Here is a 25,382-nt window from a genome sequence, read left to right on the forward strand (position 1 = left end):
AATCTATCAGGTATGAAGCGGGTGCTGGAGGCAAGAGGGGTGTCAAACTGCCCTTGCCTCTCTGTCCTCCTTAGATAGCATGATCTGTGTGACATGGGCTGGCTGTCATTCGGGTTATACCTACAGGCACAGTCCAGTGCTAACCAGTGATAGTTCTCCAGTCCCAGATCCTAGAACTTGTTTAGCACAGTGTGCTACTGAGACCAATTCACCCTGCTTTTCAGCATCCTGCCATGTAGACACAGCTTACAAATTTAAATGGTGGCTCAAACTGTTGGGCCCCATAGGAGCTCCTGTAGTAACTGATAATATTCTGTTGTGGGATTAGCAACGACCTTGACTTAAACATTGGTATGACTGGCTGACAAACAGCTGGTCATATATTGCATATTCAATGAGCAGATTTCAATGCTGCAAGATGATGGAGTTGAATACTGGACAGGATAGAAAGCATGGGTCGGATTTTAAGGCACAAGGAAGGCCATCAAAAGATCAGGCCCTTCCTAGAAATTTACTGGATCACCTTGGGCAATTCACTCAACTACTTTCTACCTCCCCTAAACTATGCAGTGAGAAAGCCATATTCTCCTACCTTGCAGATGGCTTGGATTGTAAATTCATCAAGCTCAGACAAAGGATGCGAGATGCTTGCATTGGCCCTATGTAGGTGTGTAAGGCATTGGTCTGGATTGGCTCTTCCTGCGGCGCAGCAAACAAGAGCAGAATGTCTCTGCGAGCATGAACTTCCTTTCTGATGGAGCTCCTCCTTCTACCTAGCAATGGGATTTCTCCACCTGTCCCTGAACATGGCAGATCCTCAGCGTCTGTAGGAGGCCAAGGCTTCCTTATTGGCTCTGAGCCCAGAACTACTGGGTTCCCAGATGTGCTTCAGTTTTACTATACCTAACCAGGGACTCTCACTAGCCATAGCTCCCATAACTCTGCCCTAAGCTGCATTATCTTATTCAGGGAATCTTTGTGCCAGAAGAGAAAGCCAGAAGTGAAGGATGTGCCTCCTCTTGCATCCCCTTCCCAGATCTTCCAGCCTTTTCTCTAGGCCTTCTCAGTTTCCAGCTTCCTTAAGATACACCTGGGGAGAGGCAGGTATCTGCCTCGAGGGAGCTCAGCACGTAGGTCTGGCTGGAGGAAGGAATCTAGGCAATTCTTATTACTGTGGCTGTATAATTGTCTGACCATTAAACTGCATTTGCAGTTATGCTAACGGTAATCCAATCATATGCTTGAAGACATTACTCAATCACCGTGAGGGTCAAGGGAGAAGCTCTCCAACATTTCACTGCCCAACTGGCTGCATGCACAATGGATTGATTTTTTTTTTCCCTTTTGCCGCTCTGCACTGAAGCATTGCACATTGGCCATTCTTGGAGGCAGGCAACTCAATCTAAAGGGCATCTGGTGCATCAGTGTTTGTGTTTCCAGGCGCCTCACACAAATCTAGCTCATGTGAAATGGAAAGGTTGAGATTTTGTAAAGCCGGCTAATGGGATTCTGACATCAGCTCTGTATTCATTTTAATAGGAAGCAGGGATCCAAATCCCTCAGGAGGCTTTGAAAATCTCAACCCAGTGGTCCCCCTAGTACAGCTGGACTCTGTGCTGAGGGCTCTCTAACCAGCTTCAGAAATTCACAGCACCTGAGAGGCAAGAATCTGCAGTGACAAAACAGAGATTTTGAAAGCACCCAACTGTCCCATTTCTGCAGTGTTTCAGTCAATGGGAGGGAAAAGCCCCACCAAGTCCCCAGGGCCACCCAGCACTCCCTGCATGGTGCTGACAGCACAGCGCCTCCCCTTGATTCTCTGCTGAGAAGCCTGATTAGGAAGACTCTTCTGTCATTAAGTTTTCCCCTTTCCAAGCCTTCCCCCACCCAAGTTCTGTGCAGGTTTCTGTTTCCCTGCATAATATGTAGAGAGCCAAATCACCCTGCAGAGCTCCTCCCAAATGCTGCCACCAGGAGGGCAAAGGGGTGAGGTCTGCTCCCACACAGAAGAAAGCAGATCCCACATGGTCAGGAAGCCCAGATCAAGCGCCCTCTCCCCCAGCGCCCTGTCAGGTTCTGAGCCTCGTAGCCCTGTCCTAGCTCCTGTCAGTGGAGGTCTCTGCTTATCTGAGGCAACTCTTTCCTTGACTCCATCAACTCTCTTCTCCAGCCCCTTTCCAAGGGAGAAAGCAACAATGCTCATCCTACCCCCAGAGCCACCTCAATCTCACCCCTCCCACCTTGCTCATAGGTCCCCTGCCCTGTGGAGAGCCCTTGACCAGGCTTGGAAGAAAGAAGGCAATTTCTCATAATGCAGGTGAGTAAAAGGAGATCTATGCATAGACCCACATACACTGGCCCTCCAGGCCAGGTCACTCTTCAAATGGCTCCTGGGAGCTGCCCAAGGCTAGGAGCACTCTGGCTGCTCTTCTGATATATCGAGGACAGACAGTACCAGCTTCCCCCAGGGAGCTGTACAGCATGGCGCAGCGTGTTGCTCTCCAAAGTCATTCAGTCCTCTGGGCAGGGCCTTCTAGTCCTGGGATGAATAACCTTGAAGAGTTTTCATTTCTCTGGCAATATTTAAAGCCCCCATAATATTACAATTAGAGCTGGGCTGGAAGACCTCATTCATCTTAACTTAGGAAGCTCTCCCTGCCTCCTCTCCCCACTTGTTCTATAGAGAAGTCCTGGGGGCAGACCCAGGACTTTGCTGCTTACACATTATCCTCCACCAAGTCACTAAAACGGTGACAATGATCAGTCCTGCTAAAGAGTGGATGCAGAGGGAAGCAACCTGATACAATACAGCCTTCCCGTGCCTCAGCCAGCTCTCCTTGTGGGACAGGATCTCTTGTCTGTGGCACCCTGGCTCCCGCTCTAAGCAGATGCCTCTGTTTGCTTCCAACTTTAGGATAGACAGCATCAAGTCCATGGCAGCTGATGAAACAAGCAAGCAAAGGTATTTTTTAAACTAGAGTTATTAAGTGTTTCCAGCTTCCAAGGATTTCTGGGACCGCAGTGGGTCTCTTTTTTGGTTGGGGGAGGAAGGAAGGGCAAAGGAGGGGGAAATCTGTGCATGTGTGAGTGAAAGGCAAAGCAGGTACATCCTCTCCCTCCTTGTTTTTACAAGCTGTTTTCATTCCCAAGGCCCCAGCATTAAGCTGAGGTATGGGGGAGACACCTTGTGGCCAGAGGAAAGAGGAGGATGTTAGGGGAAGATTAGAAATGCTTTCGTGTTCAGCTGCTCATTTCTCTGATTTTTGTATAAGCTACAGGTCAGGAAGCCAGAGTCCTCCTTTCTGTATGCAAAACAGCAAACCCTCTCTGTCTCCAGCACACAAGTCCTGTGCACTAGAAGAATTAGGGTGCCCTAATCCCAGGATTCAGAGGCTTATGTTTCTGGGTGTGGACATACAACGTGATTACAACAAAATCATTGCCTCTGGATTGTACTCTGTAGTAAAGACTGGGCAGGCAACCACTTCACCCAAACTGCCTGCCATGGGCATTATTACAGGGCATGGCCACTAAGTGAGTCTGCCTGCCTTGAGCAAAGGGCTTCTTGGCATGACGTTGCCTAGGGGAGTAGTTACATGGATGGGGAAAAGTGGTAAAGTTACTACACGTTTGTCAAGGAACGAATTTACCCTGAATTCAGGTGATTGACCAAATAGTATGGATGTGTGTCATGTATCCAATCTATTTTTACTACACAGTAAAGTTCTCACCCTCACATCTATTCTGTGATCCCAAAGAGGCCTCATTCTACCACTACTATTGTGTTGTGATGTGGATTTTGCACCTCCTGCAAGTGAAAGCGGCTGTCAGTTCCTAGGACTTCAAGCTAGGAGCCAGACCCTCACATGGTGGAAAGAGGTGAAAATTCACTTGTTTATACTGGCTGAGAATCAAGCCTCCTCTGTGTTTTGGGGCAAAGATTTCCAGCTGGATATGTGCGTAGAGAAGCTGATGACCTATTTTGGTTGCTAGTCTCCCTGCCAGAAAGATGTGAAGAGAACTGAAGCAACCAATGAAGAACAGTGCCTGCTAACCCCTCTGGGCTTTTGCAATGATTTTATCCCATACCTTGCTGTACGATAGCACGGCTCTAATGCATCTCATCCCCCCAACAGGGAAAACACAACTGTGCCATACAGCCCCAGAGACAACAGCCAGCAGTGATGTTCAGGCACCTCCAAAGCAGCTGCAGGGGTTAATGGAGACCCTGCTTCATTTGTAAATAGGGCGTGAGATGAAGTTTGCATCTGAATATCTGCACACATTAAAACAGGAATTGGTAACCTGTGAAGGAGCAGTGAGCTGAAATAAGGAAGCTGGCTCTGAAGGTGAGCTGCTGTTTTCAACCCAGAAATCACTGCCACCTCTCCAAGCCATCTGCTGCTGCTTTAGCCTTCCCCACTCTGTGCCGAGGGAGCTACTTTCTTGCTCCCCTGTCCCCCTACTACAACTGCCACCTCTTACCATTCACCACTGATTCCTATTGACACCGACTGTTGCCAGTGATTAGGTTGGCAGCAGGAGAACCCAGGGTTGCAGTAAGGGGGCACAAGAGAGAGAGTGAGCAAGAAGGGCTTGGGTAGCAGCAAGTGGTGCTGCTGAAAAACTGCTCAGGGGCAAAAAACTGTTACTGCACCACTCCGCACTGCTGCAGAATTGAGGCTGACATCCACCTATAGCCCAAGACTCCTGACTCCCCCTAGAACAGCTGACCATCATGTCTTATCTGCTCCTTACTCCCATCCCCTTGCTGCCTCATGGTTTACGTTTCTTCCCAACAATGACTTCCCCCACCCAAAACTAAAAAAACCCAGGAAAACACCCTGGACCTCACATGATATTGCTCACAATGGCACATTGTTCTCTCTGCTTGCATCTTATATGCTTTCCACCTAGATTCTTGGTCCAGGACAAAAAAGCACTCAGTCCAAACCTTCGGTGCCAGGTAAAAGGATAAGAGTGATGTAACGACTTCCTAAAAGCACCATAACCAGCAAGGAAGTATTAACCCAGTACAGACAAGGTAGAAGACAAGCAAGGACTACTTTCAAAAGACACTCAATTAAGCCTTCACATACGAGATGCACAGAGGCACTGGGGCTAGGGGTGAGAAGTACACATCAGAACCAGAATGGCAGCATACAGAACTGCTTCAGTTCCAGCATCACTGTAGGTCCCAGGGCAGATTTGCGGTCTTCCTGAGGCCTTGGGGATCCAGAAAGAGCAATGCCTTCAGAGTCCTCCTACCCTGCAAACCTCAGCCTGAAGTACAAGAAATGAGAGTGTTACACCAGTAGTAGAAAGAGGAAAGAGTCAGTTTTCCAGGGAGAGAGATGGTACCTATTTCCAGCCCTGACAAGGCCCAATAGGATCACTTTAAAGTCATGTTATCGTTATGTTTTAAAATAAAAAGCTATGCATTGTCATTTTTAGAGGTGTTTTAAATGTATCCATTTTAATTTGTCTCTTGGTGCTCTTCACCGTTGTCCTCATGGTTACTAAAGCAGTTACCTTTACAAGGGCAGGGATACAAGAAACAGTCTTTCATTTTTAAAATGCTCCCTAAAATATCTCCATAATTGTTTCTCTCTTAAAATTTGTCATTTACTTGATGGCATGGGATAAAGGTTTTATTCGCACTCATTTGAGATGGCCTGCATAGTTCATGAATAATGCACTCAGCTCACACGCATGCTGATAAATCCTTTCCACAACACACCAATATGCATTTCCTGTTCTCCAGAGCTCTGACCCGAGAAGTCAAAACTCAGATCCAGAAATTTTTCCCTAAATATTGGTCGTGAGGAGAATTCGAATGTGGGGCCAGTGCTAATTGAAATGCTAGCACCCTTACCAGTAACTGAGTGATGCATAATGTGGAAGCCCATGAATGCAAACTTGTTTCTGAATAGCTTATGTCATTTTTCCCACAAGAGTAAGCCTTAGTACACCCAGCAGTCAGCTGTGCCGCTCACTCACCCACCTCTGTTAGAGCAGAATCTCTGCTCCAGAATAAAGAAGGGGAAAGGGAAGCTTTAGAATTGCAAATAAAGCTCCTGGCATTAAACTCAGCCTAATTAGGAAACTGCCACCAGATGCTGCCGCCATCAGCAATTACTTGTGTTGGAAAGGGTCACAGTACCATATCAAGCAGAGTATAATTCCTGCCAAAAAAACTGCTGCAGGTGAAATGAAGGCTTCTTTTTGCAGGATGGGACTTCTCTTGACCTCATACAGGACACAGTGCGCCTGGCAGCCTCCTCCTGAAAGCAGGAGGAAAAAACTGCTTCTCTCAAAGCTAGTGTTTTCAGTACAAGTTGTCAACAGTAAGGCAGTGACTCAAACATATAGACAGGAAGCAATACCACAGTGAAGACTCAGCCCATAATCAGTGGGCTGGCTGTCCATATTTTAGGGAAAAACCATTCATGTATTTGCTTACTCTATTCAAAATTCATCTGTTCCCCAGCACTGCACAGGCGGAGGAAAGATGAGCAGCTGCAAAAGAGAACTTCCGCTATACCCCTACATTGAGAAGACACAGGAAGGGGAGGAGAGGATAAGAAAACATTGGTCGTATCCCCATTTATGCTAAGATTCTGCATCTGCTCCTGCTGAGCTCACATTTTAAAGATGCTGGCACCTCCTGCATTGTTTTTGCTGCATGGATGTTAAGGTTAGAGAGATGCCAAGAGGTGAAATAAGCTGCTGGGTACATGTTACTATTTCCTCCCTACCACTGCAGGAATCAACATGGAACCCCCTACACTGCCCCAAACCAGGGGCATGAGTTCCCACTCAGATGCATAAGAATAAATTATTTGACAGAAGATGCCTGGGGAGGGGAACCTCTACATTCCTGAGAGGCATAGCCTAGCCATACAGTAGTATAACTGGGGGTGGGTACCAGGGTAGCAGTCCCAGGTGCCAGCTCTTGGGAGGGTGGGGTGAGGGAGGGTGTACAAAACTAGCTGCAACCACAAGAGCAGATAATTGCACCCCTGCGATTGGCACTGTTGCAGTCAGGGCTGCCCTGGGAATGGAGCTGTCCAGCTCTGCCATGAGCAACTCAGTGCACTTCAGTGCATCTTATCCTCTCCTCCCCTTCCTGTGTCTTTAAAAGAAGTGGAGACTACCAGCAGCAGTTTACCAAGGCAGCCCAGGAAAAGACATAGTGAAACTATGTGCAGTACTATCCTGTACAAAGTACACAGTGGGTGAGTAGCTGTCCAGCTCCCCTTCTAGGCAGTGCTTGGACAGCAACATGAATAGAAACAAGAATCTCTGGAGAGAGATGGGGTGATGGACCAGCCATACCCTGAGACTGGAAAAGCTCATCTGCTGCAGACACAGTAGGTACTACAATCCCAAGTCCCACTCCTGCTTCACACAAGTTGCCACCTTTGTTAATCACTGCTCACCAAGAAATGAGTCCAGGCAAACTCACCACAGCCACAGTCTGTCTACCTGGCACAGACCTGCTAAGTCTGAGGGCCTGAATGATCGTGGCACACAGCCCAAGCACCTCTTCTCTGACATACGTTCTAGTGCCCAGCATGCACAAGGACTTGCACCCCATAGGGATTGGGATGGAAAGGCTTTGGAGGTGACTGTTCCAAGAAACAGGAAAGACTTCACTCCGGCATAAGCAAACAGACCATTCAGACCTTGTGTATTATAAGAAGGAGCCTGGGAAAGGTCCCTGGAGATACTGCAATTTTGAAAAAAAAAACAATGAAAAAAGGAAGGTTTCCTACTTACCATACTTATCCTTGCAAGGCCTGCTGCTCAGCTCCTGTTTTGACCTCACCTTCTCTTCAAAATTTAACCTGTCTCCAAACCTCATATATAGCTGTTGGGACCCTCAGTTGTGTCATGAGAGGGAAGTTCACCACTAAGAACATCTTTTTATCCTTTTTTTTTTAAAGAAATGTTTTGTGTTCCAAGCCAAATCAAGTCCAAATCCATGAGTCAGTCCAGAGCCATAAGTGGCCCTACAACCAGCAGCCATCCTCCCTCCCACCAGGAGCTTCAGATAGTTTCAAAGTCTTTTGGCAGGCATCCTACATGCAGGCCTAAGGCCAGAGGCCCCCAAGTTTATAGGAGCAAGCTAGGGAAGAGCCTCCCATTTCCATTTTAAGCCCCAACACCTCAGCAAGTGCTCAACCACACCAAAAGAGCAATTATTCCCAAGAGGCTTAAGGAAAACTGCCTTCTTGGACCTAGATACTCTTGCCAAGCAAATAGTCAGTATGCTTGATCTGGGCCAAAATAAGTATCATCTGCTGAGTATTGTTCATTCTCTCTATACTGCCTCTGGAAAGGTCTGAGAGAAGAGCCAGTAGCTGCCCTTGCAAGGCACCACCTGACATGGCAAGGTGAGCTACCAGGGAGGCTCAGCCCTACTGAGGGGACATAAGAAGCCAGACTGGAAGGGGCTTCTCCACTGGCTGCTGCCCACCCCTTCTCCAGGGTCTTGGCACAGATTCATGGCTGGCACCTCTGGCTGCATCGACAATCACAGCTGTGCAGTATGTGGCACCGCAGATATGCTTGCAGCACCACATACCACACATTCATCTGTTCTCCTCGCTGCAAGGGAACAGTGTAAGGATGGGGGTTGACACCTGGATATCCAGGGGTTAAAAAGACCCATGCAAAAAAAAAAAAAAAGCAGTGGTGCATGCAGGGACAGTGCACAGTGCTCAAAACCAGCCAAGCTCTAAGCAACAAGACCACCACTGCTGCAGCCCCAAAAGCCACCCCCCCGCCCCAGACAGGCTCTGGGGCCAGCACAGTGCTGGGCCCAGCCTCTTCTACCCCACCCAGGGTAACCTGCTGCATGCCAGAGAGTTCATGGCTCAGGTGTTCCCCAGGGACAACTAGTGATGGTACAAGGTGTACTGCTGCTAATTGTCCCTGGGGGACCAACCATCCATGCACATGTGGACGCGGCCTCTGAATTCAAAGGGATGAGATGAGTTCTGTGCCCCATGCACATGATTCACAACCCAATTTACCCTACTCTACCTCTGACCCTTTTCTCCCAAGAGTCCTTCTGATTACACAAAACCACACCCTACACAACTTCCTCTACAGAACCACATCCTTAACCCAGCTTCACATGGAGCAGTGGGCTGCTCCAGACGCAACAGGTGCTAGATCTCTCTGCCTGAAGGTCTAGCTGGCAGCACTAGGAAGCATCCTACTACGCTCACACACAATTTCCCCATCACCCTTCTCCTTCCCAGACACCTCTAGAGGAAACGGACCCTCTTCCCATAGCTTATGTAACATAAATTGTCACTCACTGAAAATAACCCTCCCAAAAGGCTCGCAGCAACCACTAGCTGCTGGGCATTGACCTGCCAAGTCCAACACCCTGATGGACCATCACCCATGCAAACAAGGTGTCCATTCACGGCACTTGCTTCCCACTGCCCTGCAAGCAGAAGAACTTTCAACCCATGGGGATACAGGTGGAAAGATTGCCGGAAGCACTTCTCTTCCTGATAGAAAATGTGTCATCCAGTCGCTCGCACACAGACCCACTAGGTGTTCATGCATTCCTGGTGGACACCTTGAGAATGACCCCCACCGCGGAGACAGGGACATACCATGGGTCTCCGGCGCCCGGGGGCCAATGCTTGCATTTGTGCCTCTGTCCTTCTTGTAGCAATACTTAAAGTCACATCACTCAATAAGAACTCCAAAGGGCCCAGCCGGCACAACCTGGCCAGTGCCTGATCAGGCTTCCTGATTACCATAACCCTTGCGAGACCTTCTGGGCTGCTGCCCTTAGCTCACCCTCATCTCAAAGTCCAACCTACCCCCAAGCCTCATATACTCCCTAGAAAGCCCAGGCTTCTAGGTCAGAAGGAAGCTCACCACTGAGATCACTTGCTGAGTGCTGGTCACTCCCTTCTCTCTGCCTCTGGGAAGGTCTGAGACAAGAGCCAGCAGCTGCCCTTGCAAGGCACCCCCTGATGCAGGGGAATGAGGTACAGGGAGGCTGGGCCCTGTCTAGGGAGAGACACAAGAAGTCTGAGAGGAGGTTATTCTCCCTTGACTGATGCCCATGCCCTGTGCAGGGTCTTGAGACAGGCTTATGGCTGGCACCCTTGAGTCCAATGGGATGAGGGGAGGCTTGCTCCCCACATGCAGGACTCACAACCCAATTCAGACTACTCTCCCTCTGACCTTTTTCACACCAAAGCCGTTCTTATGACATACCCTCTGCACCCCTGCCCTGCTTCTTCCCACACAGTGACCTCACCCACATGCCAAGCACCTTTCTCCTTTCCCTTACGCACACATGCCTGCAGTCCCCGCTACCTCCACAGAAATGCCTACAACCTGCACAACTATATGGACAGCGAGGTCAGGTCCCTCCTTAATCAAGACTCCATCTCCCCCAAATCTTACACACCTGCCAATTCACCTAGGATTCTGTGAGAGCCACATTTCAACCCTGCCAGCAGCACCTGCACCCTTCCACTGTGCACCCACCAAGGCACATCCAGCTTACATACCTGCGAGGCCTCGGCCTCACAGCCCATCTTGCTCCCATTCACAGCGCCTTCGCACCTGGGAAGAAGTGAAGCTTTGATAACTCAGCCCATCTTTTGGTGGATGGAAGAAAGGGGGACTGCTGACAGAGGCTAACCAAGAGGAGGCAAAGATCTGCTACTTGGAGCCTGCATGTGGCTCCCAGCCAGTCATCATGTAGGCAATGGGTAGATTCAGTATTTGGAAAAGGAGAGCGCAGGTAATGACATTGCTGTGGGGTGTGTGCTCTGTCAGCGAGTGGAAGGGATGGGGTGGTCAGCCAAGAGTGCTGTGAGAGGGGCCTGCCACTGCGGAGCAATTCCCTCTTTTCGCCGTAGAGCGAGGCTGGGACAAACCACTTAACCTTAACTATATGCCAAGTTAAGACATCCCAAGTTAAGGCATCCCAAGTTAAGGATAACAAAAAATTGTTTTTCAGATATATAGGGAGTAAAAGGAAGGCCCAGGGTGGAATAGGACAACTACTGAATGGGCAAAAACAATTGGTGACAGACAGGGGGGACAAGGCTGAACGCAAATAATCTTTTTGAAGACTTTGCCAAGGATGGAGGTGAGACTGACTGGTCTATAGTTGCCACGTCCTCCTTCCTCTCCTTCTTGAAAATAGGGACCACACTGGCCCTTTTCCAGTCCTCCAGGACCTGGCCCGTGCACCACGAGTGCTCAAATATTCTTGCCAGTGGCTGTGCAATGACATCAGCCAGTGGCTTTAGTACCCTCAGATGGAGCTCACCCCAGCCTGCTGACTTAAATGCATCCAGTCCTTCCAAGTGACTCTGCACCATCGCTTGGTCAATGCTTGGTAGTCTAGCACCCAGCTGTTGTCTCTCTACAATCTCATTGTGAGACTTGTCTTGCCCCTCATTTAGGAACACTAAGGCAAAGAACTCAAAAAGATTATTAAGGTTCATATATGTGAGAGCCCAGCAGGAAAAATTATGCTGAGGGGAAGCCAGCACAGGTTTGTAGCAGGTAGATCATGCCTGACTAATCTAGTTTCTGTTTATGAACAGGTTACAAAACACCTGGATGCAGGAGTAGGGGTAGATATTGTTTACTTAGGCTTCAGGAAGGCCTTCGATACAGTATCCCACCCCATATTGGTGAACAAGTTAAGAGGCTGTGACTTGGATGATTACATTGGCTAGAGGGTCGTACCCAGAGAGTGGTAGTGGATGGGTTGGTATCCCCCAGAAGGACGTGGGCAGTGGGGTCCCGCAGGGCTCGGTCCTTCAGCCGACACTCTTCAATGTCTTCATCAGTAACTTGGACGAGAGAGTGAAGCGTACTCTGTCCAAGATTGCGGATGATACAAAACTGTGGGAAGAAGTGGACACACCGGAGGGCAGGGAACAACTACAGGCAGACCTGGACAGGTTGGACAAATGGGCAGAAAACAACAGAATGCAATTTAACAAGGAGAAATGCAAAGTGCTGCACCTAGGGAGGAAAAATGTCCAGCACAACTAGTGCCTAGGAAATGACCTGCTCGATACCACGGAAGCAGAAAGGGATCTCAGAGTCCTGGTGGACTGGAAGATGAACATGAGTTATTAGTGTGATGAAGTCATCAGCAAAGCTAACTGCACTTTATCGTGCATCAACAGATGCATGACAAACAGAACCAAGGAGGTGCCACACTTTAAGAGGGATGTGGATAACCTGGAGAGGGTCCAGAGAAGGGCCACTCGTATGGTTAAGGGCCTGCAGGCCAAGCCCTACGAGGAGAGACTAGGGCACCTGGACCTCTTCAGCCTCCACAAGAGAAGGCTGAGAGGCGACCTTGTGGCTGCCTATAAATTCATGATGGGGGTGCAGAAGGGAATTGATGATGCTCTGCTCACCAAGGCACCCCCAGTGGTCACAAGAAATAATGGCCATAAGCAAGCAGAGAGCAGATTTAGACTGGACATTAGGAAGAACTTCTTCACAGTTAGAGTGGCCAAGGTCTGGAATGGGCTCCCAAGGGAAGTGGTGCTCTCCCCTACCCTGGGGGTCTTCAAGAGGAGGTTGGATGGGCATCTGGCTGGGGTCATCTGAACCCTGCCTATGCAGGGGATCAGACTCAATGATCTACTGAGGTCCCTTCCAACCCTAATATCTATGAATCTATATACAAATGTATTGCTATACTAAAATAAATATAAATGAGATGTTAACTATTTACAGTAGAATTGATATGTGACACCATATACAATAACCTGCAATCAACACATTGCACCACTTCGAGGGACTGCAAAACATAGAACAGGTAAATGGGAACTCAGTACAGGTGATCCACAGCACAGGCAATAATTACCCCCTCCCCCACGCACAGATGAACATTAACACCCTGGAACAGGTAAGTCAAGGCATCAACACAGCAAATACATATAAGCATCAACTCAGATAAACCCAGGTAAATTGAGGTAGCAATGTACTAGACGTACACAGGCAACAATACAGGTATGTTCAGATAATAGGCAGTAAGCATTTTTAGGTAATGAAAACAAGTAAACCAATATAAACCCCCTTAAGGAGTACTCATAACTATATTAACATCAACTGTATGAAGCAAACATCAATCACAAAATATTAAGTGCACTAAGCACCCCAGTGGGGTGCTCAGCCCCTCCCCATTAGGACCCTGGGATGTGGACACGTCCCCACAAAATGGAGGAGGATGGAAATTGCAGACCCTCCTCCCCTGAGGGACCTGCTTCCTCAGCAACTCCCGCTCCTGCTCTAATACAGGCAAAGCTCATCCCCTGGTGGCCAGTCCTGCAAGGGCCTCTCTCCAATGGTGCCTCTGGCTCCTCTCAATGGCCTGATGCCCTGCTCTGGGTCCACCTGGCCTCCCGCCAGGGCTTCCCCGATGGCCCTGTGCCCTGCACTGGGCACCCAGGGAGCTCCTACAGGAGCCGAGCCCTTACTGGCTCCGGTTCCTTGGCCTCACACCGGGGATCTTTCCCCTTCCCAGGTCCTGCTCTGGGCACCACGGTGCTTTTAGTTTAATGTTGAGTCACACTGCGGGGCTCCAGCTACCTGGTCTAGAGCCAGAGCTAACTTGAGCAGGCTCAAGCTGGCCTCAAGGTCAGCTCTCCATGCACCAACCTGTGCACCGTGTGGGGCCCAAGCAGCCTCGAGCTCCTTCTAGCGCCAGCTCACCATCTGCCGATCCACTCACTGCCCCACGCAGCCACTTTCTGTGTTTGCAACCTCAAGCTACCTCAAGCAGCGCCCAGAGCCTGAGCACCATGTGCCAATCTGCACACCACCAAAGCTCAGGTGAGGTCTGGTTAACAGTCTTTTCCAGAGCTTCTCTCTCCTCGCCATCCCTCGCCACGTCTGCCCAGTGGTCCGAGCATGCTGGCCTTTTATTTACACTGGAGGCCCCGCCCCTCAAGTCCACCATACCTGCAAAACGCAGTCTTCAATCAGGTCCAGGGGCTCTTCGCCCCCACCCTCTGGGCCGGGATGGGGCAAGTCACTCCCAGCTGTTACTTGACTGGTGGAAATGTTCCACCAATCTAAAGTGTGCTTCTCCGCCCTGGACTTGCCGGGCAATAATGGCAAACCCACCACAACTGGTAATTCAGGTGCTGGTAGGCTTCCAAATTGCTTTAAAATTGTGAATATATTTATAAAACACTGTGTTCAACTGATCTCTATATATGTAGTGGGCTCTCATTTTAATCACAGAAAAACAATGATTTTCAGATTTGAATCAGAGAATTATGGATTTTTAACAGAGAATACCAGGATCCCTGTTTCTGATACACCTCCACAAGCCTGCTCCACTCCTCCCTTTAGGCCAACTGCAGGTGCTGCTGTCCTGGGAAGCACAGAGAGGGCAGGGGCTGAGCACTCCCCTGTGTCATTGCACACAAGGACAGTGTCTGGGCAGCTGCACTCCTACAAACAGGCACCTCAGGGGGACATGCGGCAAAGGATCACCTATACCCCAAGTCTCCTGGCTCCACTAGGACATCTGACATGCTAAAAGGCACAGTGGAGCTAGATCCTGCTGTAAAAACCCAGGAGCTCCTGCAAGGACACTACTGTGCTACTAAGCAATTCCCACTTCCCCTTCTGCTTCCCACCAGCCACTGCTGCCTGAAGCAGCCACTCCCCACTGCACCCACTGCCACGTCTATTGCCACACTGCCAAAAATGAGCCTGTACAAGGCCTAACTTTATTTCCTCTTCACTCTTCTTGTTCCAAGCCATCACACAAGCAACTGCAACTCCCCATGAATAGAAAGACCTGTCTTGTTCATTTGGCACTCAGCCAGAAATGAGCCCACCTAAGGACTTACCCTAGTTTCTGCCTACCAACCATGCACCTCCTAAGCCCAAGGCCCTGCACATCCTGGGTCCCACACCCCATAGCAGACATGCTCTCCAATGCCCAGCACGTTGGAGGACTTGCACCTCACAGGGATCGGGATGCAAAGGCTTTTGTGGGCCAGAAAGCAGGCAAGGGGGGCTTTTCCTGTTGACAAAAGAGCCTCACCTGGGTGCATGCTCACAGGAGGGCAAAAGGGAGAGGCTTCCTGATTACCATAACCCTTGCAAGACCTTCTGGGCTGCTGCCCTCAGCTCACCCTCATCTCAAAGTCCAACCTACCCCCAAGCCTCATATACTCCCTAGAAAGTCCAGGCTTCTAGGTCAGAAGGAAGCTCACCACTGAGGTCACTTGCTGAGTGCTGGTCACTCCCTTCTCTCTGCCTCTGGGAAGGTCTGAGACAAGAGCCAGCAGCTGCCCTTGCAAGGCACCCCCTGATGCAGGGGGATGAGGTACCAGGGAGGCTGGGCCCTATCAAGGGAAAGGCACAAGAAGTCTGAGAGGAGGTTATTCCTCCCTTGACTGATGCCCATGCCCTGTGCAGGGTCTTGAGACAGGCTCATGGCTGGCACCTTTGAGTCCAATGGGATGAGGTGAGGCTTGCTCCCTACATGCAGGACTCACAACCCAATTCAGACTACTCTCCCTCTGACCTTTTCCACATCAGAGCCCTTCTTATGACACACCCTCTGCACCCTTGCCCTGCTTCTTCCCACACAGTGACCTCACCCACATGCCAAGCACCTTTCTCCTTTCCCTTACGCACACATGCCTGCAGTCCCCGCTACCTCCACAGAAATGCCTACAACCTGCACAACTATATGGACAGCGAGGTCAGGTCCCTCCTTAACCAAGACTCCTTCTCCCCCAAATCTTACACACCTGCCAATTCACCTAGGATTCTGTGAGAGCCACATTTCAACCCTGCCAGCAGCACCTGCGCCCTTCCACTGTGCACCCACCAAGGCACATCCAACTTGCACTCTCACTCTTGTCTCACTCTCACTCTTGGCAGTCTCGCCAAGTTCACAGAAGACACCAAACTTTGGGGTAAAGCATCCACACCTGAGGATAGGCTGGTGATCCAAGCTGACCTTGACAGGCTTAGAAAGTGGACAGATAAAAACCTGACAACATTCAATATGGAAAAATGCAAGGTACTCCACCTCAGGAAAAAAAAACTTGGATCACATTTATAGCCTTGGCAGTGCTATGCTCGCTAGCACTGTGGCCAAAAGGGACTTGGGGGTCATGATTGACCACAAGATGAACACAAGCCTTCAATGCAATGTCACAGCAGGTAAAGTGAACAAAACTCTGGCTTGCATCCATAGATGTTTCTCAAGCAAATCCCAGGATGTCATCCTCCCTCTGTACTCGGCCTTGGTGAGGCTGCAGCTGGAGTACTGCATCCAATTCTGGGCTCTACAATTCAAAAAGGATGTGGAAAAGCTTGAGAAAGTCCAGAGGAGAGCCACGCACATGATCAGAGTGTAAGAGAACATGCCTTATGATGAGAGGCTGAGAGCCATGGGACTCTTCAGCCTGGAAAAGTGCATGCTCAGGGGTGACCTGGTAGAAGCTGATAAGTATATAAGGGTTGTACATCAGGATCTGGGGGAACATCTGTTTACCAGACCGCCCTAAGAGATGACAAGGTCAAACAGTTACAAACTCCTCCAAGACCTTTTTAGACTGGACATAAAGAAAAACTTTTTTACTGTCAAAGACCCCAAGGCATGGAATAGACTGCCTCCAGAGGTGGTGCATGCACCTCCTCTGCACTCTTTGGATGTTTAAACGTTTGGATGTTTATCTTGCTGGGATCCTTTGACCCCAGCTAACTTCCTGCCTCTGAAGCAGGGGGCTGGGCTCAATCATCGTCCAAGGTCCCTTCCAGCCCTAATGTCTATGAAGCCTATAAAATCTATGAACTCAGCCCATCTCTTGGGGGACAGGAGAAAGGGGCAGCTAACCAGATGAGACAGAGCTCTGCTACATGGAGTTGACAAGTGGCCCTGGGCCAGTCATCGTGCAAGCCATGGGTAGATCTAGGACCTGGAAAGGGAGAGCACAGCTGATGCTATTGGCACTGCCCTTCACACCATGGGGAGACAGGGGTTAGGCAGTGCAGCTCAAGTCCCCTGGCCAGCTGGGGAAACCAGAGGGAGGGGAGGCTGGGCTGGGAGTAGGGGCAGAAGCAGAGTAGCTGCCACTGCTGCTCTCCCCTTGCAGAAGGTCCCTACAGCCTGCCACCAAAGCTGGGCAGGAGCGTCTCTGGGCTCCCCCAGGCTCAGCGGGCTGTAGTGGAGGGCAGGTCCCTCCTTCCTGCCCCTGGCCCCTGCCTAACCTCACAGTGTCTCCTGTCAGCTCCAGGATGCCAGGGTGCCAGGTTCAGCCGCAGGCAATGGAAGTGGTAGGTGGGTTTCTCTTTCCTGTCCCTGCTCTCTGTCCAGCCCTGTTTGGTGACCCCTGTCACACAGGCTCCAGCTGTGGAAAGGAGCTGCGATAGAGTGCCAGGCTCAGCAAGGACCAGCAGCAGTGGCAGGCAGGTTCCCTCCCCCTGCTCAGGCATTCCCCACGGCCTGCAGCTCAAGACAGTTAAGCATGGCCCTGAGTTTCCTCCCCTTCCCCTGGGTTGCCTGGTGGCAGCAGGGAACCAAGTCCCTGCACCTGCTCTCTGCCCAGCCCTCCCAGCTGTTTTCACCAGCCCAGGGACTCCTGCAGTACCCCAGTGGTCCATCCTCAGCCGCAGCAGTGCTTCCTGACATGGCTCCCTGACAATATTCCACAATATGGTGGAATAGTGTGTGGACCCACTCAGAGCCAGAGCAGCAGTGGTACCTGGCACAACTTGGGCTCCCCACACTCCAGCTGCTGCTGTGGCGGAGCCAGTGCAGGCTCTAGCAGATGAACCTGGGGCAGAACCCCCACATCCTACTGAGGGCTCCTTCTTTAGAGTTTGGCATCCCCTCCAACTTGGCTCCTGGAGCTCTCACTCTGCTCACAACCCCTACATGCATTAGTATCCCCCAGCAGAAGCCTATACCACAGCAGCACCAGCTGGAGCATGGGGAGCCCAAGCTGTGACAGGTAACAGTATCACTGCAGCTCTCAAGTGGTCCATATAATATTCCACCCCCTCCCCACTCTGCCCAATGCAAAATGAGCCCCTACAGGGAATCACTATAACTACCAACTTTGTGGCATAGACCTCGTAAGTCCAGGGCCCTGAGTGATCATAGTCCACAAAACCTGGGCACCAATTCCCTGATAATCTTCCCACTGTCCTACATGCAGGAGAACCTTGACCCCAGAGGGATTTAGATGGAAAGGGTCTTCTGGAGGACTTTTCCTGATGGCAGAAAAGGCTTTACCTGGGTGCATGCACATAAACCCGGTAGGTGGCATTGCTAGTGGGAATGGGCATTCCCCTGGGAATGGGAATGGGAATGGCCCCAACCCTGGAGATGCCGCCATTCTGAACCGACAAGGAGTGCAAGAAAGAAAAGATTCCTGATTACTGTAACCCTTGCAAGGCCTGCTGGACCACTGCTCTCAGCTCACCCTCACCTCAGACTTCTACGTATCTCCAAGCTTCATATATTGCCCTTGAACTTACTGTCCTCAGGTCAGAGGGAAGCTCACCACTGAGGCCATGTGCTGGGTGCTAATCACTGCCTCTGGGAAGGTCTGAAACAAGAACGCTTAGATGCCTTCAGAGGGTACCACAAGGAGGTGAGATACCAGGGAGGCTGGGACCTGCCTGAGGGGCATATAAGCCAGATGGGATGGGCTTCTCCCCTGGCTAATAACCATCCCTTTTCCAGGGTCCTGAGACAGGCTCATGGCTGGAACTTCCGAGTCCTGTGTCCTTGCACGCAGGATGCCCAGCCAAAGTCAGACTATTCTCCTTCTAAGCCTGATTTCACAAAAGCACTTCTTATTACCCATATCCACACACTGCACAACCTCCACCATGGGACCACACCCTTACCCTGAGCTTCACCTGAAAAAGTGACCCACTCCAGGCAGCATCTTACTGTACTGCCATGCTATTTTCTCCTTGCCCTTCTGCTTCCCAGACATCTCTAGAGGAAACAGCCCCACTATATTCAGTCTATGTGCTATCAATTGTCACTCACCAGGAAGTAAGCCTCCAAAAGGCCTCACAGCTCCACTACCAGACTACATCCTTACTTTATCTCCACTTCGAAAAGTGGCCTGCTTCAGACACAGAAGGTGCTAAAACCCTCTGCCTGAAGGTGCCTGGGCGTATTGGCATGGACTCTACCGTGCTACCACACAATTACCCCCTCACCTTCTCTTTCCTAGACATCTCCAAAGGAAATGGTCCCTCCCTTTTATGTGCCTTCAGTTGTCACTCATCAGAAAATAAGCCTCCCAAACGGCTTGCAGCAGCCACCAGCTGCCGGGCATGGACCTACCAAGTCCAATGCCCTGATGGACCATCACCCATGCAAACAAGGTACCCATTCATGGGACTTGCTTCCCATTGCCCTGCAAGCTGAAGGACTTTTAACCCATGGGGATAGAGGTGGAAGGACTGCTGGGAGCACTTCTCTTACTGACAGGAAAGGCTTCATCCAGTCACATGCACACTAGGGGTTCATGTATTGCTGGGGGGCATCTTGAGAATGACCCTGTACCCTGGAGAAGTTGGACTACTCAAGTGGAAGAAGACAGGCTTCCTAATTATTACCAAAACTCTTGCAAGGCCTGCTGGGCTGCTGCTCTCAGCTCACCCTCACCTTACAGTTCTCCCTACCCCCAAGCCTCATATACTTCCTGGGGGCCTCAAACCCACAGGTCAGAAGGAAGCTCACCACTGAGATCACTTGCTGAGTGCTGCTCACTCCCTTCTCTCTGCCTCTGGGAAGGTCTGAGACAAGAGCCAGCAGCTGCCCTTGCAAGGCACCCCCTGATGCAGGGGGATGAGGTACCAGGGAAGGTGGGCCCTACCTTGGGAGAGGCACAAGAAACTAAAGAACAAGGGTTTTGTTCCTTCTCTGTCCATTCCCTGTGGAGTCTTTGAGAGAGGCTTGTGGCTGGCACTTCTGAGTCCAATGGCATGAGATGAGGCCTGTCTCCTCCTGCTCACAACCCAGTTCAGACTATTCTTTTTCCGACAAAAACCCTTCTGGACCACAGACTGAAGTGACAGTTTTTGAGTGGTCTGGCCCCACTCAGCTGGAAGTAAGCTTGCCAAAGGACTCACAACAACCACCAGCTGCCTGACATGGACCTGCTAAGTCCAACATCCTGACTGATCACTTACCACCATGCAAACCAGGGGCATGTTCACTGACATGTTTCCTCCTCTCCTGCAAGCAGGAACATTTTCACCCCTTGGGGTTAGCAATGGAAAGAGTATCAGGCAGATAAGGTTCTTTGGGTAACTCCGATATCTTTTATTAGACCTACTCAAATAGTTGGAAAAATTCTTCTTAGCAAGTTTTCAGGTATAAATACCCTTCATCAGGCTGAGGAAGCATCTGCATTTGGTGTGTGCTCTTTCTGGCTTCCCTTCCTCACCCTGGCCCTGCCCGTGCTGCACCACTCGGGCTGGGGGGGAAGTTGCAGCCAGATGGGTTCTACCCCAGTGCATGGGGCTCTAGCTCCAGCTCCTGGCTGCTTCTCACCCTCTACACCTGCCCAGTGTGATGAGCAGCCACCTGCAGGAAGCTGAATGAGTGGAAAGGAGCCAGGAGCTAGAGCTGGAACCCCGTGCACTGAGGCAGAAGCCACCTGGCTGCAGCTTGCTCCCAGCCAAGAGCAGTGCAGCAGGAGCAGAAGAGGGAGGAGTCATTGGAGGTGGGAGGAGCCAAACAGCACCTGGGCAGCTGCAGCCATACCAGAAGCAGCCCTGCATGCTGGTGGAGATTGGGACCGGCTGGCCGCCATGGGCAGGAATGCAGCACAGGCTGCCTTGGACAGGAGTGGGCAGAGGTCAGCACCATGCACAGCACCACAGGGGCAGCAGTGGGCCAGATCCAATCAGTTGGCGGGCCAGATACGGCCCATGGGCCAGTTTTTCCCTACCCCTGCACTAAAGGTTTATGCATTGTAGGGGGGCACTTCGGAGTGGCCGCAACCCTGGAGGCTTTGGACTAGTCAAGTGGAAAAAGAATTCCTAACTGAGGCTGTGGCACTTGCGTTCCCTCTCCATTGGCGGAGGAATGGGGGGGACGTGTCATGCTTGTAAAGGCAGTGTTGTTACTGGTGCTTCTGTACACCGCACTGGTTTTCCCCCCTTCTGAGCAGGTTGCTCACAGGATCCAGAGGGCTGTATATGTCTTCTTCTGGGGCTCCAAATGGGAAAAGGTCACCCAGAAGACCTTGTACAAGGACAAGAGGGCCAGGGACATGCCAGCCATCCTTCTGTTCCTGTGGGCCAAGTATGCAAGCATGATCTGCAAGTTGGCGACAGACGTGGAAGCTAAAACCGTTTGCCTCATAAGGTACTTTGCAGCACACATCCTTAGACACTGTAGGGTATTCACCCCAACTAACCATAGACCATGGATCATGGGCACACCATGGTTCTATGCGACCCTGAACCAGGGCTGCAGTGTGTACGGCCTGCAGAACGCAGACCCAGTGACTATGAGAAGCCACAGAAAGATCCAAGGGACAGTGAGACTAAGGGGGTCCATGTTGCCCATGGACCTGCTCCCCAGCGATGCACGCCAGGCCATGTGGGAGTGCATCCACTACAAGGATCTGTGCAAAGATCACAAAGACCTGAATTGGCTCATAGCCCACCAACCTCTACCAGTGGGGGCCCGGAGACATAGAGAGGAGCACCTGGGGAGACCCAGCTGCCCGTGGCCCAACTGCCATGGGGCCACTGAGACAATCAAGCACCTCCTCTGGCTCTGCATTTGCACCAAGGAAGTATGGAAAAGGGTGAGTTCCTGCTGTACAGACAAATGGACACAGAGGACGTAGAGGCAGAGGACGTAGAGGTAGTGGGCTGCGTGAAAATGGTGCTGAGAGAACTCTGGACCTACTACCGGAATTGGTAGCAGAGGACTGAGAAGATGCAACCAATGTCACCTGGCATGGAGACATGTGGCACAGGACCATCCAACTCCTCCCAAGTGGAGAAGGGGGCAAAAGCAGCAAAGAACAGGAAGGGACAAGAGGAACAGAGGACAACAACAGTGACAGCAGCAGCGGCTCCTCCAGTGGGAGCTGGAGTAAAGATGGAGAGGGCACTTGAACTGAGTATGTGACCCTACAAGCAGGGCAGGGGTGGAAAGCAAGTGTGGTTTAGTCAGAGGGACCAGCATGGACCTAGTTGTTTTTTGTGTGTTGTGCGCATTGTGAATATTGTAATGGGTTTGAGTGGCCAGTGGACCTTTGTATGGGTGCGCAGGTGTCTGGGAGTGCTGATGCGGTATTTGTAATGGGAAAGGTTTTTCCTTTTCTGGTGTGATATGTAAAGTGTAGCTATAGATAACCTTATATATGTATAGACATATACTTTTACAAAAAAAAAATACCATAAGCCTTGCAAAACCTGCTGGGATGCTGCTTGCAGCTCTCCCTAACCTAAAGCCTCATACCTACAACCAAGCCTCATTATAATGGTTTCAAGACTCATTACAGGACTCGAGAACATTAGAGGATGTAGAAGGATCTTGATTAACATCTGCCTTCAAAAGATACTATTTGGCAGAGGTGGGTGAAGTACCGCAAGGGCAGGGGTGGGCAATTATATTTAGTGCAGGACCACCTTACTGAGTTTTAGCAAGCTGTCAAGGGCTGCATGGGTAAGCCTTCCCCTTGACAAATGTCCTGGCTCCTGATCACTGTCTTTTGACTGGAAGTCCCACCCCCCAACCCTGCCACCAGAAGTCCCTCCCCTTGCCCCCAGAAGTACTCCTTTCAGACAGGGGTTTTTCATCTCAGAACCAGAAAAATACCAAATTATATTCTAAAAGTGAACATCTAAAACAGTCATTAATTTGATTTAAAAAAATATTTTTGTCCTGATTTACATGCGTTTGTGTAGCGTACACAGCAGTGATTGCACAACAGCATAAAATGAAGTCTTACTCTTGTATATTGTGAGAGGGAGGTGGGTATAGGTTTGTGGAGGGATGTGGGGATGTGGGGTTTGGGGGAAGGTGTAAGTGTGTGGGGTGGACAGGTGTAGGGGTATGGATATGGGTATGTGTGTGGACGTGTGTGGTGTAAGTGGGTATGCAGTTTGTGTAGGGCTATGTTGGGGGCAGGGTGGCTAGGGTGTGTGAGGGGGTGTGGGTGTGGGGGTCTGCATGTATGGCAGTGCAAGGGGGGTGTGGTTTCATGTGTATGGTGGGGTGTGCATGTGGGACTCATCCTACAAACACACGCACACCCCCCCCCCCAAAGTACTGACACAGCCTTGTGCTCCAGCAGTCCCAGGATGCAGCCAGGAGCCACGTGGTGCTGGAGCAGGGTTGGGGCAGGAAGGCAAGGAAATGGCTGGGGGTGGGGTGGGGTGGGGTGGGGCTGAGCTGCTGCATCCTACTGCTGGCTCCCCCTGGGTCCTACTGCCCCTGGCTCCTGTCATCTTTGACAGGCAGCCAGGAGCAGGCAAAAATTAATTTTCTAAATGTTTTAGGGGCCCTGCAGGCCAGATAGAATGGCCTGGTGGTCCAGATCCAGCCCATGGGCCATATTTTGCCTGCCTCTGCACTAGGGCCACCTAAAGTTAAAGAGTTGGGGCTCTTCCCCTTGCTGATGCCCATCCTCTAGGCAGTCCTGAGACAGGCTTGTGGCTGGCACCTCTGAGCCTTGATATGTTGAGGGAAGGGAGCTCTGTATTGTGACAGCATCCAATTTGGCATGCCAATGCTGGGTCCAACACTGCACACTGGCTCTGGACATGTGCAGCAGGTCTGGGATTGTGCTGGGTTGGAGCTAATGCATAAAGTACAGTTGCAGAACAACCCCAGACACCATCCTGACCTTGCACACAGCTGGAGAAGGAGGTTCCTCTGGTGCAGAAATTTGGTGCCAACTGCGGGGAGGGAGAGAGCAGTGGCCGCATTAGTTGTATGGCTCCCAGAGCTGTGCCAATTAATTCTACTACTGCTCTGCCCCACAACCAAATTTCTGGACCCATAGGGAGTCCTTTTCCTAACATATAATGTGCACTCCAATTTTCCCCAGCTGGTTTTTAGGGAAAAGGTGCAAGTTATGTGTGAGACTATACAGTACTACATCTACATTCACAGCTGCATTCATAATCAATGTAAATTTATATTACCAGAACCTGGGCCTGCAAGGTAAGCTCATATACCATATAGCACACACCAAATCGGATACAAAATACCTTTATATGAGCTGTGGGGCTCATCACCACCTATCTATCATGCATACATAATGCATCCATCTTCACTGAACCACTACCTGGAGTCTCTCAGATCACAGCACAACACCTGTTGGTATAACAGAGCTTTCAGCCTAAATCAGTCAGTACAGTGATCAGACGTTGCAGAACTTGGCCTCTTGTTTCTTAACACTACAGAAACAAGGCTTTACAGAGACTCACCACAGACACCGGGAGGCTATGTATGGTCCTTCTGTGTCCTCAGGCCTTAGTGTTCACTTCCCACACCTCTCACCAACTAGTCCAAGTGCAAACGTGTTTCCTTTTCATGGTGCTCATAACAAGAAAGTACTTTCAGATAACTTGTATTGGTTATCAATCAAGGTCTTCCTGAGGCACACCCACCGGTTTATATATTTGGTGGGAACATGTAGCTATCACCCCAACTCCTGAAAAGCTGGAGTATGATATTCACAGGTGGTGGGAAAGAAAAGGGGGGGGGAGGGGAGAGAGGATTCTAATTAGCATATCTTTGAAATGCATGCTGGGCTTGCTCACAAGCTGACTATGACCTGAAAGTTTTATATATCTCCAAGCCTCACATGCTGTCTAGGAGTTTCCTTCATTTCTTCTCTGAGTTAGAAGGAAACTCACCACTGAGGCCACTTGCTGGGTTTCATCCTCACTACCTCCTGAAAGTCTGAGACAAGAGCCCTTGTAGGACACCTCCTGATACAGGGGTGTGAGGTATTAGTGAGGTGGGCCCCTGCCTAGGGATACAGCTTGGGGAACAAGAAGCAAGGTACCTCCCCTGGCTAATGCTCACCTCCCTTCTAGGGCTTTGAGACAAATTCATGGCTGGCACCTGAGTCCGATGGGATAAGTCCTAGCCCTTATGTGAACTATTCACAGGTAATTCAAACTATTCTCCCACTGACCCTTTTGTGCAGGATTATATTACACATATTAATCTGAAGAACTCACTGCACAGGACTCAAAGCAAGGACTGGGAATTCATACTGATAATCTACAGTGGGTAGAATCAATTAAACACAAATACACAAGGGTTTGGAAGAGATGCAAAGCGTAAACCAACCTTACTGGGATGGCAAAGTACT

At 50.4% G+C, this 25,382-nt stretch overlaps 6 non-coding genes across 6 annotated transcripts; all 6 read left to right on the forward strand.

The window, feature by feature from the left end:
* The first annotated feature begins 8,283 nt into the window (after nucleotides 1-8,283).
* LOC149864059 (Nuclear RNase P) lies at nucleotides 8,284-8,600 on the forward strand. Its single transcript, XR_016442793.1, has one exon.
* Nucleotides 8,601-9,893: 1,293 nt separating this feature from the next.
* Nucleotides 9,894-10,220, forward strand: LOC149864060 (Nuclear RNase P). The gene has a single exon (XR_016442789.1).
* A 5,021-nt stretch (nucleotides 10,221-15,241) lies between these two features.
* On the forward strand, nucleotides 15,242-15,570 carry LOC149864061 (Nuclear RNase P). Its single transcript, XR_016442788.1, has one exon.
* A 2,980-nt stretch (nucleotides 15,571-18,550) lies between these two features.
* Nucleotides 18,551-18,838, forward strand: LOC149864062 (Nuclear RNase P). The gene has a single exon (XR_016442791.1).
* A 911-nt stretch (nucleotides 18,839-19,749) lies between these two features.
* LOC149864063 (Nuclear RNase P) lies at nucleotides 19,750-20,068 on the forward strand. The gene has a single exon (XR_016442790.1).
* A 4,834-nt stretch (nucleotides 20,069-24,902) lies between these two features.
* On the forward strand, nucleotides 24,903-25,201 carry LOC149864064 (Nuclear RNase P). Its single transcript, XR_016442792.1, has one exon.
* Nucleotides 25,202-25,382: the final 181 nt, after the last annotated feature.

This window comes from Crocodylus siamensis, chromosome 5 (assembly GCF_052110815.1).
Source record: "Crocodylus siamensis isolate JL-2025a chromosome 5, ASM5211081v1, whole genome shotgun sequence".
Classification (NCBI taxonomy): Eukaryota; Metazoa; Chordata; order Crocodylia; family Crocodylidae; genus Crocodylus; species Crocodylus siamensis.